The sequence below is a fragment of the Diabrotica undecimpunctata genome, chromosome 10 (assembly GCF_040954645.1).
Source record: "Diabrotica undecimpunctata isolate CICGRU chromosome 10, icDiaUnde3, whole genome shotgun sequence".
Lineage (NCBI taxonomy): Eukaryota > Metazoa > Arthropoda > Insecta > Coleoptera > Chrysomelidae > Diabrotica > Diabrotica undecimpunctata.
Genome location: NC_092812.1, coordinates 23,404,278 through 23,420,466, shown reverse-complemented (window position 1 = coordinate 23,420,466; position 16,189 = coordinate 23,404,278). Strand labels below are relative to the sequence as shown.

At 34.0% G+C, this 16,189-nt stretch overlaps 1 protein-coding gene across 2 annotated transcripts in view; it reads right to left on the bottom strand.

Moving 5' to 3' along the window:
- The window catches only part of LOC140451858 (E3 ubiquitin-protein ligase Rnf220-like), a 466,577-nt gene that overhangs the window by 230,019 nt on the left and 220,369 nt on the right, over window positions 1-16,189 (bottom strand). The window lies entirely within an intron of this gene.

The window sequence follows — 16,189 nt, the reverse complement described above, 5'->3', positions numbered from 1 at the left end:
AGTAATTATTTACAGACGATGACCAAGCTTCATCATGGTCTCAATCCGAAAGGTGCCAGACAACTAGCTTATAATTTGGCAATTGCTAACAGGAAAAAAATTCCAACTTCATGGGAAGAAAACAAGATGGCAGACAAGTTTTGGTTTACAAGTTTTATGAAATGAAATTCAGAATTATCATTACGATCAGCAGAAGCAACTTCACTAGGTAGGGCAATGGGGTTTAATCTACCAGTCGTTGCAACTTTTTTTAGTAATCTTAAGAACATTTATGAAAAATATGCATTAACACCTAGTCAGGTATACAATGTTGACGAAACAGCACTAACAACTGTGTAAGATACAGGAAAAGTAATAGCCAAAAGGGACAGAAACAAGTAGGCCATATAGTTTCAAATGAAAGAGGTACTTTGGTAACCATGTGCAATGCAATAAACGCTATAGGTAATTCAATTCCGCCGTTTTTAGTGTTCCCTATTAAATTTTTAAAGATTATATGGTTAAAAACGCACCTCCATTTTCTCAGGAGTGTGCTGCATCATCTGGATGGATCACGGCAGAATTATTTGAACAGTGGATGATACATTTTGACAACCATGAGAGCCATGTTTCTTGAGCATCTATTAAATGTGCAAATGAAAATAATATAATCTTGTTGACTTTGCCGCCACATATTATAAATACGCCACGCAAATATTATAAATAAAAATATAAGAATTGCAAGTAATGACCACTGTACCTTACCTTTGTGGCCACTGTACCATCTAGTTTGGTACAGTCTTTTTTCTTTTTTGATGTGAGTGTTTGTTACTTTCCTCTCTCCAAGTGATTCTGTTGCTGCGTTAAGTATGTTATTTGGCTGACAAATGGGCATAAGGAAAAAGTAATTACAATCTGTGTGCTGGAAAGCAGATTAACTGGATGTTGGCCTCCTGTGTAGACAACTCCTGAATACACGGGGCTCCATACTCAGCTGGGGAGGAACTTTGGATTGACCCGGAACTCCCAACGGGAAGATAGACTCCGCACGTGACTTTAGAATTAACTGGGCTATCTTGGGAATTACGTTTGGATTAACCATATACTGATTTATGTATTTACTTTTGGATCAAGTAACAGAGAGAAGTAACAGAGACATTAGCATTTTCTGCACATCCTTCTCTGTGCATAAAAGTTTGTTAAATTTAGAAATTTAGTTCTATATTGAATTTAGAACTATACATAAAAATGATACTCGAAGAATAATGTTTTGTCCTCATTTTTGTGTATTCTGCTGCAAACATTTTAGAAAATCTCACGATTATAGCTAACTTTTGAAGTTGTATGGGAATAATATTTGTAAAATAAATAAATGCCTTTATAAAATCTTGGATAAAGTATTAAATAAATCCAAATGCTTAACCTTACTAATTACCCTTTGACTCCGCTCAATAGTTACGCACCTGTTAACACAATTTTCATCAGCAAGTATCTTTTACACGTTTTTAAAGAGGCAAAGTGAAAAGTCACAAGGAGTCTGTGCCCCAGGCTCTTTAATTTAATCAAACGGTGAATGAGCTAACTTTTCATTTATTTTTATATTTTGTAACTGTTATGCAGGTACGGACTAATTAAGATTTCTGAATACTTTAAAGGGTGGTATATTATAATAGGCATTAATAATATTTGGGAAATACATATGTATTTAATGCTTATAAGCTTTTTACTATGTGTATTGCAATTACAATTTCAATATAACCTAAATTTCTAATCTTAACTAGCTATAAAGTCGTTATTTCTGACTTTCTAAAAGCATCTTGATGATGCAAATCATACATTCTATTGCCAGATCTTTCAGATGGTTTTAATCTTTACAAAATCCAGGAAGAACTTAGCATTTTGTCTTTGATATTCTATATATTATATTTCACTTACTATAACACTTTTCTGAAGCTAGAATTATTGCTGGGTGCGAGGTACTTTTCTCTATGAGGATCTGTCTTGGAGCTCTAGGTAACAACACAGGCAGTTGTGAACCCGAAATTCGAAGACCGATTCAACTAGCAAGAACAGTAATGACTGAACTAAACGGGGTATGGCGTGACCATCACACTAGTCTTTTCCATATTTACTATGCATGCGAGACATGAACAGTCAAAAAATTAGATTGATAACACATAGACGTATTTGAAATGTGGACATGGAGATGACTTCTTCGAATTCCATGGACGGTTCGCCACACGAATAATATCTCGGTTCTAGATGAAATTAAACCCAATCAATGTCTCACAATACTGTTCACTTTAGATTTTTAAAGCTCTTTGGTCATATCTATCGAAAAGATTACAAAATGGAGCGGTTGGTGGTCAAAGGAAGACCTCAGAGTCAACGCTAACGCAGTAGACTCAACAGAGATAAGCAGACATTACGAATATGCTTCTCAATAAACAGTATACTGAGGCAGTACATGTAACAAATGTCCGCGACCAGTGAAGAAATGTCATTAATCAAACTATCTGAGCTTCTGAAGCTCAATGATGAACCACAACACATATGCTAAGATGTTAACGACTATGATGATGATGATGATGAGACCATATTACTTATTTTGGCATATTTCAGTTTTGCCTACCATGGTTCCGGGACTTGATGGGATACTACCAGAAGCGGAGAAACGCATTGGCAGTTTGGAGACAATGTGGCTTTTGAATTCGACACATAAACGCACTGCCTAAAACTCAGCAATTTCCGGAAAATTCGAGGCTCGAGGCTCGTGCTACTTCTAAAGTGGGAAGACAAGTATCGACCTGTTTGTCTTCTGTCGTTCATAGGTAAATTATACGAGAGGCTTCTAAGAGGGCGAAACAAAGGTGGAAGAGTATACGAGAGAAGAAATGAAGACATAGCAAGAGAACGTTTAAAAAAGCATAAAGGGGAGGTCCATTTTGCTGTACCAAGAGAAATGCCATGGCACACAAATGACAAATGCTTGTACTGTGAAATATCGGACACTGTCTCACACACTCTATTGGTATGTGATAGACGGATAGCCGAGAGGGGCCTGATTGAGGGAGAGCTAGGAGCTAGGATGCAGTCAGTCACGGAACTAATTGAGGAGATGCTTCGGTCGTCATATCGGTGGAGAGCAGTGCAGAGATATGTGAAAAGAACGTTGGAGAAAAAAAATGAACAAAAAGAAAGGCGACACGGAGGAAATGAGCAAGACGATAAGGCAGAATGAGAAGTGGCGAGATTCGACATGAACAGGGAAGAACAGAAACAGAGAAGGATTTAGTCGTAGTTAAAAAGTGTGAGAATGCGTGAGTTATGTCTGAATGAGAGATCCGATGAATGGCGTGCCGACGTTGTGTCCCAACCAGGGCGGTCTGGCTGGTAATTGATGGTTGAAGAGAGTGTTTTTTTAACAGGTAGATCTCTGGCATTGATGGCGATGGTATATGAATAAGCTCTGCGTGTGGTCTGCATAACTGAAGCGGGAAGGCCCATCTTCTAGGACCGAGGTATGTTTAAAAAATTTTGATCACCCCCCCCCCTCATTAAAGACAAAAAAGTTTTGCCTGTATCATACACAACACTGTATGCATTTTTGGAATTTTGAGATCAGAAGTTTTACCACCAATCTAAAGTTCAGCTATATTTGAGTTTAAGATATTGAATGCTTATATTTATATCAAACATTAATAATATAGATAAAAAAAAAAGAAGAGGAATGAACATTTTGTACATATTGAGACGTAGAGCGATTACCAAGAGCGTCTGACATTTATTTATATAATGCAGCTTCCCTTATTCGATCCTGTCCCTTGTCGATTTTAAGAATCTCTTTATCCTACTCGAAAGTACGGGGACATTCAACATACTTTAAACTTCAATTACAAACGTTTGTTTTGAAGTAACCTAATTATTTATTTTTATTCGCTTTTGCCGACGTCGCTTGAAGTAATCTTTACTCTTCAAATTTTTGAATTGAGACAGTAATTATTACCTTATTGTGTTAAGCCGTACAGACTTATTAATTTCGTTATTAAATTTTTAGCCTTCATTTAAATTATATGACTCATTTAAATCTAAAAACACCAACCTAATATAATTTACACCGTTTTTGCTTGATAGATATTTTCGCAATATGCGTTGGTATATTTTTCCTGGTTATATATATATATATATATATATATATATATATATATATATATATATATATATATATATATATATATATATATATATATATATATATGTTACATTATATATATGTTATATATATATATGTTATACATATATATATATGTATATATATTTGTTCCGAAATATTTCCTAAGATTAATACTACTACATGAACTAATATTAACTACACTGATCAGTAACCAATGCATTACTGAAGAAGCCAGCTTGCACTCTTGACTTTGCAGCATCTAATGCATTTGTTAATCGATTTTAACATCGTTTTTGATGTAGTTATTTTTCCTGTTTTCGATTGCATTTTCTATCAGTCTTTCATTATATTTTCTTATGTCTTCCTTAATACTTCTCCACGTTGTCTTACAAAGTTCTGTGTATTGTATCTCCTTATGGTGCTATTTAATTTCATTTCCCTTCTTTGTTTAAGAATTATTTTGGTTTTATTAGACAGTTTCCTATGTTTATTTTGTTATTGCGGGCCTCCGATTCCTTTTGCACTATCAATAATGATTTCCATTCATTTAGAGCTGTCGATTTGGTCATGTAATCTTTCATCAATTTTTCTTTGGTAGTGATCTGAGTTTTCTTTTAGATTATTAATATTTATACCAGTTCTGTTAGTTTTGTGATTAAGTTTATTCTTTCTAGGTTTAGATCAAGAATAATTGTTGCTCTGATTAGTCTATCGTTGCTGCCTGTTTGAAATTTATTTATTACACTGACATATTGTAGTGTAGCAATCTTGTTGGTTAGAATGAAGTCAATTTCGTTCTTAGTGGTTCTATTTGTTGCTACCCTAGTTCATTGTTGGATTTCTTATTGTTCGATTTTTTCTTAAAGAATGTATTTGCAATATACATGTTTTGGTAGTGTGAAAATGGAACCAGTCTTTCTCCCCATTTATTTCTTTCATCAACTCGTACTTTCCCATGACTTGTTCGTTGCCGTTTCTCTTTTCCACTTTGATATTAAAGTCATCAATTAAATTCTTAAAGTGACTTTTATTATTATTTAATGCTTCAGTTATATTACTGTAGAGTTCCTCTATTTCTTCGTCAGTGTGAGTAATCGTTGGGGCGTACATTTGCATATTGTATCTTTTTGGTAGTTGTAAGGTTAAGCTAGCTACTCTATCCTAGATACTAGTTATTTCTACTACTCGTCGTTTTCATTTATTGTTAATACCGACTGTTCTGCCCTTTGATATTCCTCGGTAGCAGAATGTCTTACCTGACGCTAATTCCAATAGCTCTAATATCTTTGCCTCTTACTTCGCTGATTCCTATGACGTCCCATTTTATATTTTCATATAAACTGACTGTTCTATCTGAAATACTGTTTAATATAATGTTGGTTTTGTTTAGTTTTCTTACCTTAACGTATATTTAGCGAAATATAGGTCAGGAAATAGATTGGCAAATAAAATGAATTAAAACTGAAAACGCTGTTTTAGGTTCACGTGCTAATAAATCAAATAATTTATTATATTATATTTAGCCAATATAGTGTAATAATTAGTTTCGATATATATTAAAAAAAGTAAGAGTCACTCGTATCTTGTGTACCTCATAGTTGATAATATATTGGATAAGTCCTTATAAACCAGACGTTGACAGGCGATATGTGGCAACCGAAAATCTTTCCTATTTATATTTTTAAGATAGTAAATCAAATTGTGACGAGATCAAATTTATAGCTGTGAGTATCGGAATGTTATCAGATTCAATAGAAGGAAACAAAGGAAAATCCCCCTATTTACATTTTGGTGATTTTGTGTGTAAAAAGAGATAGTTTAAATTTAAAAGTACAAAGCGGCGGAGGGATCCCTGGAAAAGAATGCGGCGATATTTTAAAACGCTATCTCGATTGTCAGCGTCGTATGCTAGTAAAGAGTCAACATCTTTTTCCCCTCATTTTTTACCATGGTGTTGTATACAGTTAAAATTCAAATTTTTATCATCCCTATTAAAGAAAACTAAAGTGCTTATCAAAGCTTGTTCTATTTAGATGCTCCAATTCTTGACAAATACATCAAAAATATCTGACTCCGTTATTAATCCAGTTTTCTCAATAAAAACCTAAAACTTGTTTTGTAATACATACCATTCGATTTACAAAGATCGACAGAATCTTCAACTTCAAGCGCTTCATCAGACTCATCAGTTTCATCACAGTCATCTTCACTTTCTGATAAATGTGCAAATATGTCTTCTAACTCTTTTTCTGTCAAATAACCTTTATTTTTCTTATAGGACATTTTTCTGAAATAATTTTGTTTTCGTTATATATATAATCACTGAAAATAATGAGTGAATAATCATATATTTACAGGATTTGTAAGTTATATCTATATGTTTGTATTTGTAAGTTATATCTATTGGTACGATGTATCAGATCTGCTATGTGTGACAAACGTCAAAATTAATTTTGTGGATTGGTTTTTGGTAGAGGAGCGCTGAAGAGCTGGGGTTCAGAAGGTGGCGTTTGTATCTAGAGAAATTTTTGGTTAGCCAGACAAGCAAAGGAGAGGTACTTCGAGTGTTCCCAGCCATACTAGGAACGGCTCTATCTGTGATATTTTAGGGGGATTTCGTCTAGGACGTCGAAATACTCATCAGGTCTTCGTTTCCAGTGTTGTGTAAAAGTTTTGATGGAAGGAATGGAACTTTTCTTTGGAGAGTCCTAGTGAGTATTTGCCCTCGGCTATGGCAAACAGTTTTAAGTGTTTGCTTAGCTCGGATGTTAGAGCCAGCTATAGTCCGGAGGACATATCTCTTACTGAGGATACGGAGTCTGTTCTTAATGGGTGTTATGTTTGCTATTTGGTTTATTAGTTTTGACGGATAGTCTCTGCGTTTCCTAATGCAAAATCTAGAGATTTTCCTTTCGGTAGCCATTACGGTGTTAATTTGGCGAGCATGTAGTGACGCGTAGACGCAAGCTTTGTATTCGATTATTGGCTTTATGTAGGAGTGCAATAGTGTTTTATTTGACGTGTTGCCGAGTTTACCAGACAATGCTCCCAGGAGTTTTGCCCTTTTTCTTACCCTATTTAGGGTGTTTTGTATGTCGGTCTCCCAGTTGAGAGTCCTACTAAAATGAACTTCCAAATAGGACACCGAGTTCCTGAAATTAAGGTTTAATTAACATTGCTTTTAATCAACGAAAAGTCATCTTTTTAATCATTTGGGGTACGTCGTGGCATAGATCATAAAAATTCATTATGTTAGTTTCTGAATTGTTTATTTAACCGAGTAATTTGTTTAAACAGTTTAAAATAAATATTTATTTTGCAAGATTTTACTTTTCTCTTATTATTGTTGGTAGAAAAGGTTATGAAATAATGGGTAATCTAAATAGTTATATTATAGTTATAAATACTATCTTTTATCAATAAATTTTACAAAAAATTAATTTTTTATTTGACAATCAAATCTATACGTGTTAATTTTTTTAAATTAAGTTTATTATTTTTTCATTAACTTTCTCTTAAAACATTACAAATATATAATATGTATATTGATTCACAAATTAATTGATTGAATTTTTAATAAATTTTCGTTGATTAGAACGAGAGATATTGTGACTTTTATAGATTTGTATTTATATATTTAGTTTTTGAAAAGGTAAAATCGAGAAATAAAAAGGGATAAACAATTTTGAAATAACAGTTAAGTGAAACTTCTTGAAATTTATATATCTGAATACATGTGATATTGTCCCTATTATCACGCAAAATTAAAGTTGTTTGTGAATTTCTAAAAAAGTTATTAATAATTTTCAAAAAATCGACTTTTGAAGCTATTTTTGCAATAATTAAGCCTCAAATTAACAAACCAACCAGTAGCGCACCAAGAATTTGCCTCTGGGCAGGGGGAGGGGGGTTTGGTTGGTCATCGAAATTTTTTTTATATTACCTCCATTTTGATTCCTTAAAATGTGTCGGAATGCAGTGTATCTCGGCACAGAAATCAATCAGAAGAACTCCGTAAGTAGCGAAATTAATGCACGTATTTCCAGCGGGAATCGTACATACTATGCTAATAAAAGATTGATGACATCGAAATTTTTAGACAAAAGAACCAAAATGACTATCTACAGAACACTGATTAGACCCGTAGTAACCTATGGATGTGAAACTTGGGTAATGACGAAAAAAGATGAAGCCCAACTCAGGACATTCGAGAGAAAAATATTGAGGAAAGTATATGGCCCGGTACAAGAGGAAGATGGCACATGGAGAATCAGGAGAAACGACGAGGTTAATGAGTTAAATGAAGGTTATGACATTGTAAGATTTGTGAAAAGTCAAAGACTGTCATGGAAAACGATGCAAAAACAACAAAGAAAATGTTACAATGGAAGCCCGTAGGAAGGCGAAAAAAAGGAAGGCCCAGAACGAGATGGTTGGATGACGTGGAAGACGACCTGAAAACAATGAACATAAGACAATGGAGAAGGGCACAAGAGAGATCTGAATGGACCTGAATAGCCAGAAAGGCAAAGACCCATCCAGGGTTATGATGCCAAAAGAAGAAGAAGAACAGTGTCGGAATAGGGTTCTGGGGGGGTTAACCCCCAAAACCCCCTGGGTGCGCCACTGAAACCAACTCTACAAACTCTTATTTTAAAGAACGTTTTGTGCTTTTTGAATAAAATGGTATTACTTTTTCAGATAATTTATTACAAAATGACGTTTAATCTTTGGCTTTTTTATCATCAAATTTACCCAAAGCAGTTGTTAGATACCTGTATCAAAGAGGGTCATGAAAAAGTATTTTTATTTGCTAATGATCTGGCCTATTATCGCTATGCAACTCATTATATATTGTAAACATTTTTAATGTAGTATTATATTTTTTATGTGAATAAGAATAGCCAACAGTAAGTTTTTGGTAATTTTCTGGAGGTGTATCATTGTGTATTATTATTATCCAGCCATGGGACTAGTGTTGTTTCAGTTTTTTTAGATTATATTCTAATTCTGTAAAATTAAAAGGTTCTAATAAAAAATCATTTTGTATATCTGCAATATTAGTATGACTTTTAGTACTGATGCTTTTAAGCCTGAAAATATTAACCATAAGTAAATCATTTTATACTTAATGATATTTTCTAGGAATTAAATCGATGTTTGCACCCATAGAATTATATAATGTTGAAGAGTAAGTTAGTATTAATTCGCTAAGAATATACTAGATCGTTTTGTTTTACTCAATTTATTCTGTTTATATTAAACATATGGCTGGCTTCATTTGCTACAGCAATTAACATGAGAAGTATAAATAACAAATGGGTAATAATAGAATAGTCCAAGCTTCTATAATTATTCAAAAATATTCCAATAGTTATCGAGGAAAGTAAAAATAGCAAGTGGTGTATTAAAACTAAGATAGAACAAGTTGGCTCCATTAACATACATCAAAAGTAATCTTTACATTTAAAAAAAGAAAAGGGTAAGATTTCAACTATTTCACAAAAATATAATCCAAATTAAAGACGAAACGATCTACGTTAAAGGAAGACCTTTAGAGAAAGTAACCAGATATAATTACTTGGGATGTGAGCCAAGTGAACAATCGGACCAGTATTATGCAATGAAAAACTGGGAGTAGAAATTAGAACTAGAGTATTGAGATGCTACGTATTCTGTACCCTTTTATTCGGAGTTAAAGCGTGGACAATTTCATACGCAAGTGAAAAACAAGACTTGCCAGCTGTGAAAGCTAGCTTGCCAACAAAGATAAAAAAGAAAAACAAATATTCCAACAATGAGCTACTTTGGTCACTTACTAAGAAATGAAAAACATGAGTTGATTTAATTAGTTATATAAAGGAAATGGAAGGAAAAGGAATACCGAACAGACGACGCACGTCCTGGATGCGAAATTTAAAACAGTTGAGTAGAAAAACAACAATAGAACTTTTCAGAACTGCTGCAGACAAAGTAAAATGGGCCGTAAGATAAAAGGGCTATAAATAGCTTTAAGCCTTTAATTATTCTGGAAAAATGGTACCGTTTTAATCATACTACAACTGAGCATTGATATGTTACTACCTAATCTAGGAAAAATATTTAAGATACCTTTCATTCTAGGATATATATCAAAAGGGTCTGCTTTAATTTTAAAAGCGGCAAATATCTAGAGCAATCAAATGAAAGTCGAATATATGTTCCAAGACAGACACAGGAACTGCTGTTAACGATATTGATAATAGTCTTTTTAAACAAGCAGCTGTACTTATTTTATTGGACCAGAACCATTTCGTTGTATCTCAAAAAGAGGGATAGAGGTGGATGTCTGAAAATGGGAAAAGGATTTTAGTCTAGACTACTGAGAAAATACTCTAGTTTAAAGCAAAATCATTTTATAGCATCAGAAAACCGAACTCAGAGAAATCATAGGTTTTATCATTAAATCATCGCCCAAGTGGACAAAGCCACACGAAGATTCTGTGAAAATTCTGACGAAACGGCCTAACATATTGTTCTGCGGAAGCTGCCCTTATGTGCTGAAGTTTTGCCTGTAGAACACTGATTAAAGTCATTGCGGCCTATTTCGAGATCTCTGGGATATCGCTTAGGCACTTAGGCCTAATACTTTTTCCCTATACCATCTAGCTCATGGGTAGGATGGTGTTATGCCTCGCGTTTGGGGACCGTAGTGGTCGCAGCACAAATCTCATTGTATGATGAGTTGGTTGTGGTTCCACTGTTTGGTGATTCACTGATTAAGCAAAGTGCTTAGAGGAGCCTGGGACATACACACCTATATGCCTGTTAAATACCTTAGGCAAGCTCTTTGAGATTCTTGTGAAGACAAGGCTGGAGAGTGAAGTGGAGAGAGGTGGCATATCCGACTGCCAGTATGGATTCAGGAACGGAAAAACTGCGGTAGACGACAGAAGCAGAATAAAGAGGGAGATTACTTCATTGACACAAGAAATGCTTTTACTAGTGCTGGCTGGAAAAATTATCGTCAGACTACTGGGCGACTTGGGAATATCACCCTATCTGCAGAACTAGGTCAGAAACTACTTCACAGATAGGTGCATCAATATTGTGAGGGGTAACTCTATAAGGACCAAGGCGGTAGTGCCGCAGTGCTTCGTCCTAAGGCCATTGTTTGGAATGTTCTATACAACGAAATTTTGGAGGCCGATCTAGGCATTAGTGTACAGGTAATAGCGTATGCGGATGATTTGGTGGTGCTGGTGGAGCACAACGAAAACTGGTCAATCATGCATAGAGCAAACCGAGCCCTCAATAATGTGAAGACGTGGATGGGAAGCAAGGACCTTGTAGGTGTGTGCTTAGTGTTTATATGTGCGTGTGTTTATTTGTGATTTTATGTATGTATTATAATGTAATAACCCATTCAGACATTGTAAAACCCATTTAGACATCGTCTGAGGGGTTAGCAGTAACTATAGTAGGATTCTTACGTTGTCATGCAGGTTATCTGAGAAATACTCAAACATCACAATATACTTAAAAAAAATGTAAGACATATTAAATTTTGTACCATCTAAAGGGTTTTTACCCATGTATTGAGTGACTTGACTTATGTGCACCTAGTAACAAGACACTGATGATGAAAACCTTCTGTGCTGTAGCCCGAAAGGAATTTTAAATTATATACCTTTTATAAAGGATTTTAAATAAACTTTTGTGATTGATGGTATACAGTCAACTACAGGAATTTCATTTTCATTGTGTATTCTAATTAGAATAAATTATGTCCAAATACCATGTGTATCTTCGGCAAAATATTTGGGTATCACACTTAATACAAGATTTTGCTGAAAAGTCCATATTAAAAAGAAAAGGGAGAACTAGGTATCCATTACAAGAATATGTATTGGCTGATGCGAAAAAATTCAGCATTATCCGTACATAATTTCAAGTAATATCCAGATTATACAAAGATTCCAGAATTAAATATTAAGAAACATCGTTGATGCTGCTTGGTACATCATACATGTCGTCCTCAACGTCTCTATAGTGACGTAAACATCGAGGCCATCCAGCTCCTCGATAATACTGAGTTATAAAGAAGACTTAAACGAAGAAAACCATTTGAGTTAATGTAAAATATTAACAAGTGTAAAAGCAGAGCATAATCTGTGTTGTATGTTAGCTATAATGCATAGTTGCTAGACAAAATTAGAGGACACCATAGAGTTAAGATCTTAGAATTTAAATACCGTTTAGTAATTTAAGTCAAAGAAGAACTAATAATAATTGGTCAACTTGACCAAATTTCAACACAGCTTAGGTGTTAAATAAAAAACAATTGTGTATGCTAATTAACTTTGTTTTACTGGACTTTTCTTAGAAATGCTAAGTGTTAAATCATGGTACATCAACACAATGCAATCTTCCATACAGCCCAATAACACTGAATTTCTAACCACTAAAAACATGTTTCTATTCATCGTACAGTGTTGACGTAAGTGCTGATGACTTCTTTACGTTTTCAAAGTCATAAATAAATTGAGTGATTAACTATCTTTAATAGCAGACTGAGCCTTTGAAAATTTGAAACAGGAAATTTTACTTATACCATCTTCTGACTGGAAAAGGTTTTGATAGTTGATTTACTCTCATTCATAACTGTATATAATGTAACGCTGAACATTTTGAAAATAATTTAGATTTTTTTAATTGAAATTTTTTTTTCTGTGCCGAAATTAAACCAACAACCCTCGTATGACTACCGAATATATGCTGAGGATATTGAACAAGAAGGGGGACTTAGGAAAGACGATAAATACAGGAAAATTACTTATTTAGGGCATGTATTGTAAGAAAATTGTTATCAATGATTAATTGTTAACAAATATTTGTTAGAAAAACAATTAGTAGTCGAAGAATTATTGTTGTCATTCAATGCAAATTGATTGGTAGAAAACTTTTAAAATTGTATCGAAATATCAGAAATAAATGTCAAAACATCATACTGATCACACTACGATGATTTCTTAGGTTAGATAATTTTGATATTTCACATAAAAAGTATGTATTATTTCCATATAAATAGGATCAAGAAACTGAGATGTCATTAAAAAGCGTTTTCCCCACTTTTGCCGACAGTACATTTTATTTTACTATTACTGTTAGAATACTTTATACGATTTGGTTTATATCACAGTATTATTATTTTCTTCTCGTTATATCCAAGCAAACGAAATAACTCGTGAATATACATTCGTAGATTGTCCTAGTACCTGCTGCAAACATTTGTTATCGCCGAAACATAAAAAACTAATGCAGAATTTGTTGCTTATTAATGTGGGGGCGTTCGTTCTAGCAACAAGAATTTTTATGTATATCGGACCGACGGACTGAAAGGAAGGCGTCTTGAGCAGGCGTCTCGGCGCTGGATGTCTATATTCACAATTCGGGAAATTTTTGAAGCTCCGCCTCGTGCCGCCTCTTCGCTTGTTGCCAGATGTGTATATATCCACATTCAAACCGCCAAACATACCACAGTTCAGTAAACAAAGGAAACTTTGGCTTTTATTAAAACGGTTTGGTTTGAGTTATTTGTGCATATGTGGAAAATTATTAATAGAAATTATTTTTGGATCCAACGGCAGCAATGTTATTTATAAAATTTAATTTATGGTATCAAATGCGTTTAATTTAAACATATTTTAAGTCAATATAATCCTTATGTCCCAATTTAGCGAGCCGTCGAAAAAATCTTGATTAGATTAGACTACAAAATTATGTTTTTGGTGGGCATTTTAGCTTCCTTTGAAAAATTATATCATCAAATCAAAATATCTTTATTTAAATCTAAATACAAAGTAACTATTCCGCAATCCTGAATAATGTTGTGTATTATGCTTACATAGTGGTGTACTGTTGATCTTTTGTCACATTGTAACAGTTGCAAAATCGTTGCACCTATTAGAGTCGATTTGATAGTGTAATTTAGAAAAGTGATTTCTGGACAAGTTTTGTACGTATTGCTTTCATTATATTAATAAATAATTCTAAGTTATATTTAATTTATACAAAGTGCATACAGGGATTGATTTCACCAGTCTGCTGGTTCTTGCTGGCCATCCAACTCAATGGCTTTCTGATAGCAAAACCAGTTTAAGAGATATAACACAAGGTTATTGTCTGTGTCTACATAAGCAGTACAATACTCCTATAGTTTCTACCTTAACCATGGATCTACAAAGTGCGACAAACAACATTCCTTCAACTACATCCCTCTCATACGTAACCGCTGCAAAATCTACACCGCAAGCATCTTTTCCAAAAAAAGAACAGGCAATAATTCTGCATGCAGAAGAGAACCTTAAACTTCTAGACTATGTTAAAGCCATTGGTGATATCATCGAACCAAAAAATATTTCCTTTGCATTCATAATGTTTAACAATAGGATCTGCATACATCTAGCGAACCCAAATCTCGTTGATCAACTTCTGAAATCCCAAATCGGACCCGTCATAATAAGAATTCTAAAACAAACATTTTGTTGTCCCTCCAACAAAAGGAGTACCTGTTAATTTCGAACATCTCTTGTTACATTCCACATGAACTAACTTAAAATGCAGCGAAAAGTGTTGGTCTTCAAATAGTCTCCCCCATGTCCTTCCTTAAAGAAGGCATTCCAGGTGATGAATCCAGGAAAATCCAGGTGATGAATCCATTCCAGGAAACCTGTTTCCTGATGGAATTAATTGTACAAAATAGCAGTCAAAAAATGCAAAAAAGCATTAAATAAATTCCGGAATACCCATAAGACCACGGACTTAACAAATTTAAAAAAAAATAGGACGAATACCAGGCGTATTCTAAAATATAGTAGGAAAGCCTTATGGAATCAGTACGTTAGTTTAATCACAAATGACCCTTCACCCGCGCAAATGTGGTCAAAAATAAGACGTATGAAAGGTCATAATCATAATACATCCAACAAAATTACCGCCATTTCCCTGCAGGATCAAATAATTACCGATGATATCTTTGCCTCCAACTTTTCAGATATATCAAATATTCCGAATCTTGCTAATAACTCAGATACCAACATATCCAGTCCCAAAATGCTTTCTAACGCTAGTTCTATTAATATTCCTTTTAATCTTTTAAAATTAAACGAAGCCATCTCCTCGCTAAAAAACTCAGCAGCCGGCCCAGACGATATCCCATCAATATTCCTAAAACATCTTTATCCAGATATACATCTCAAACTATTAAAGCTATATAAGATCTGGTCTCAAAAACAGTTCCCAATGTTATGGCGACAAGCAACTACAATTCCTATTAAAAAGAATGACTCATCTCCAAATCTAAAATTATACAGACCTATTTCTCTCACTTACCCACTATGTAAACTATTAAGAAAGATGGCCAATAAACGCTTGCTATGGTATCTAGAAAGAAATAATATTTTTGACCCATTCCAAACAGCCTTCAGATCAAATCGAGGTACAATGGATAGCTTGGTCACTCTACACACTGGCATTGTTAACGCTGTTTCAAATAGAAAGCGAAGACATAGTAGTAACTTCAGATATTCAAAGTGCCTTTGACATTGTACAAAGATCTCTAATTCTCAGAAAATTACTAGAATATAATTTAACTGGGAACATTTATTTATTTTTAAAAAATTTCTAACTAATTAATCTTTTAGAGTATTAAAAAGTGGAAAAATATCAAAACTACATGCTTTGGATCACGGTTTATCTCAGGGTTTTGTTTTTAACTTTGCCTTGTTTTTAGTTAGCATGAATGACTTTCACTCATATACAGAACCACCAGTCAGGTAGTCGATATATGCTAAGGATATTATATTATACTGCCAAGACAGACAGAGTCACAGCTTCTACCGACATTTCGCTACAAAATACAATAAACAAAATAGACACCTGGTCTATGCGTGCTGGATTGGTGATTTCAGCTTCTAAACAGTTAACTATTTGACACTTCTGGGTGCTAGCTTTGGCACAAAGCTTACCTGGAGAAAGCATATTCAGGAACTTAAA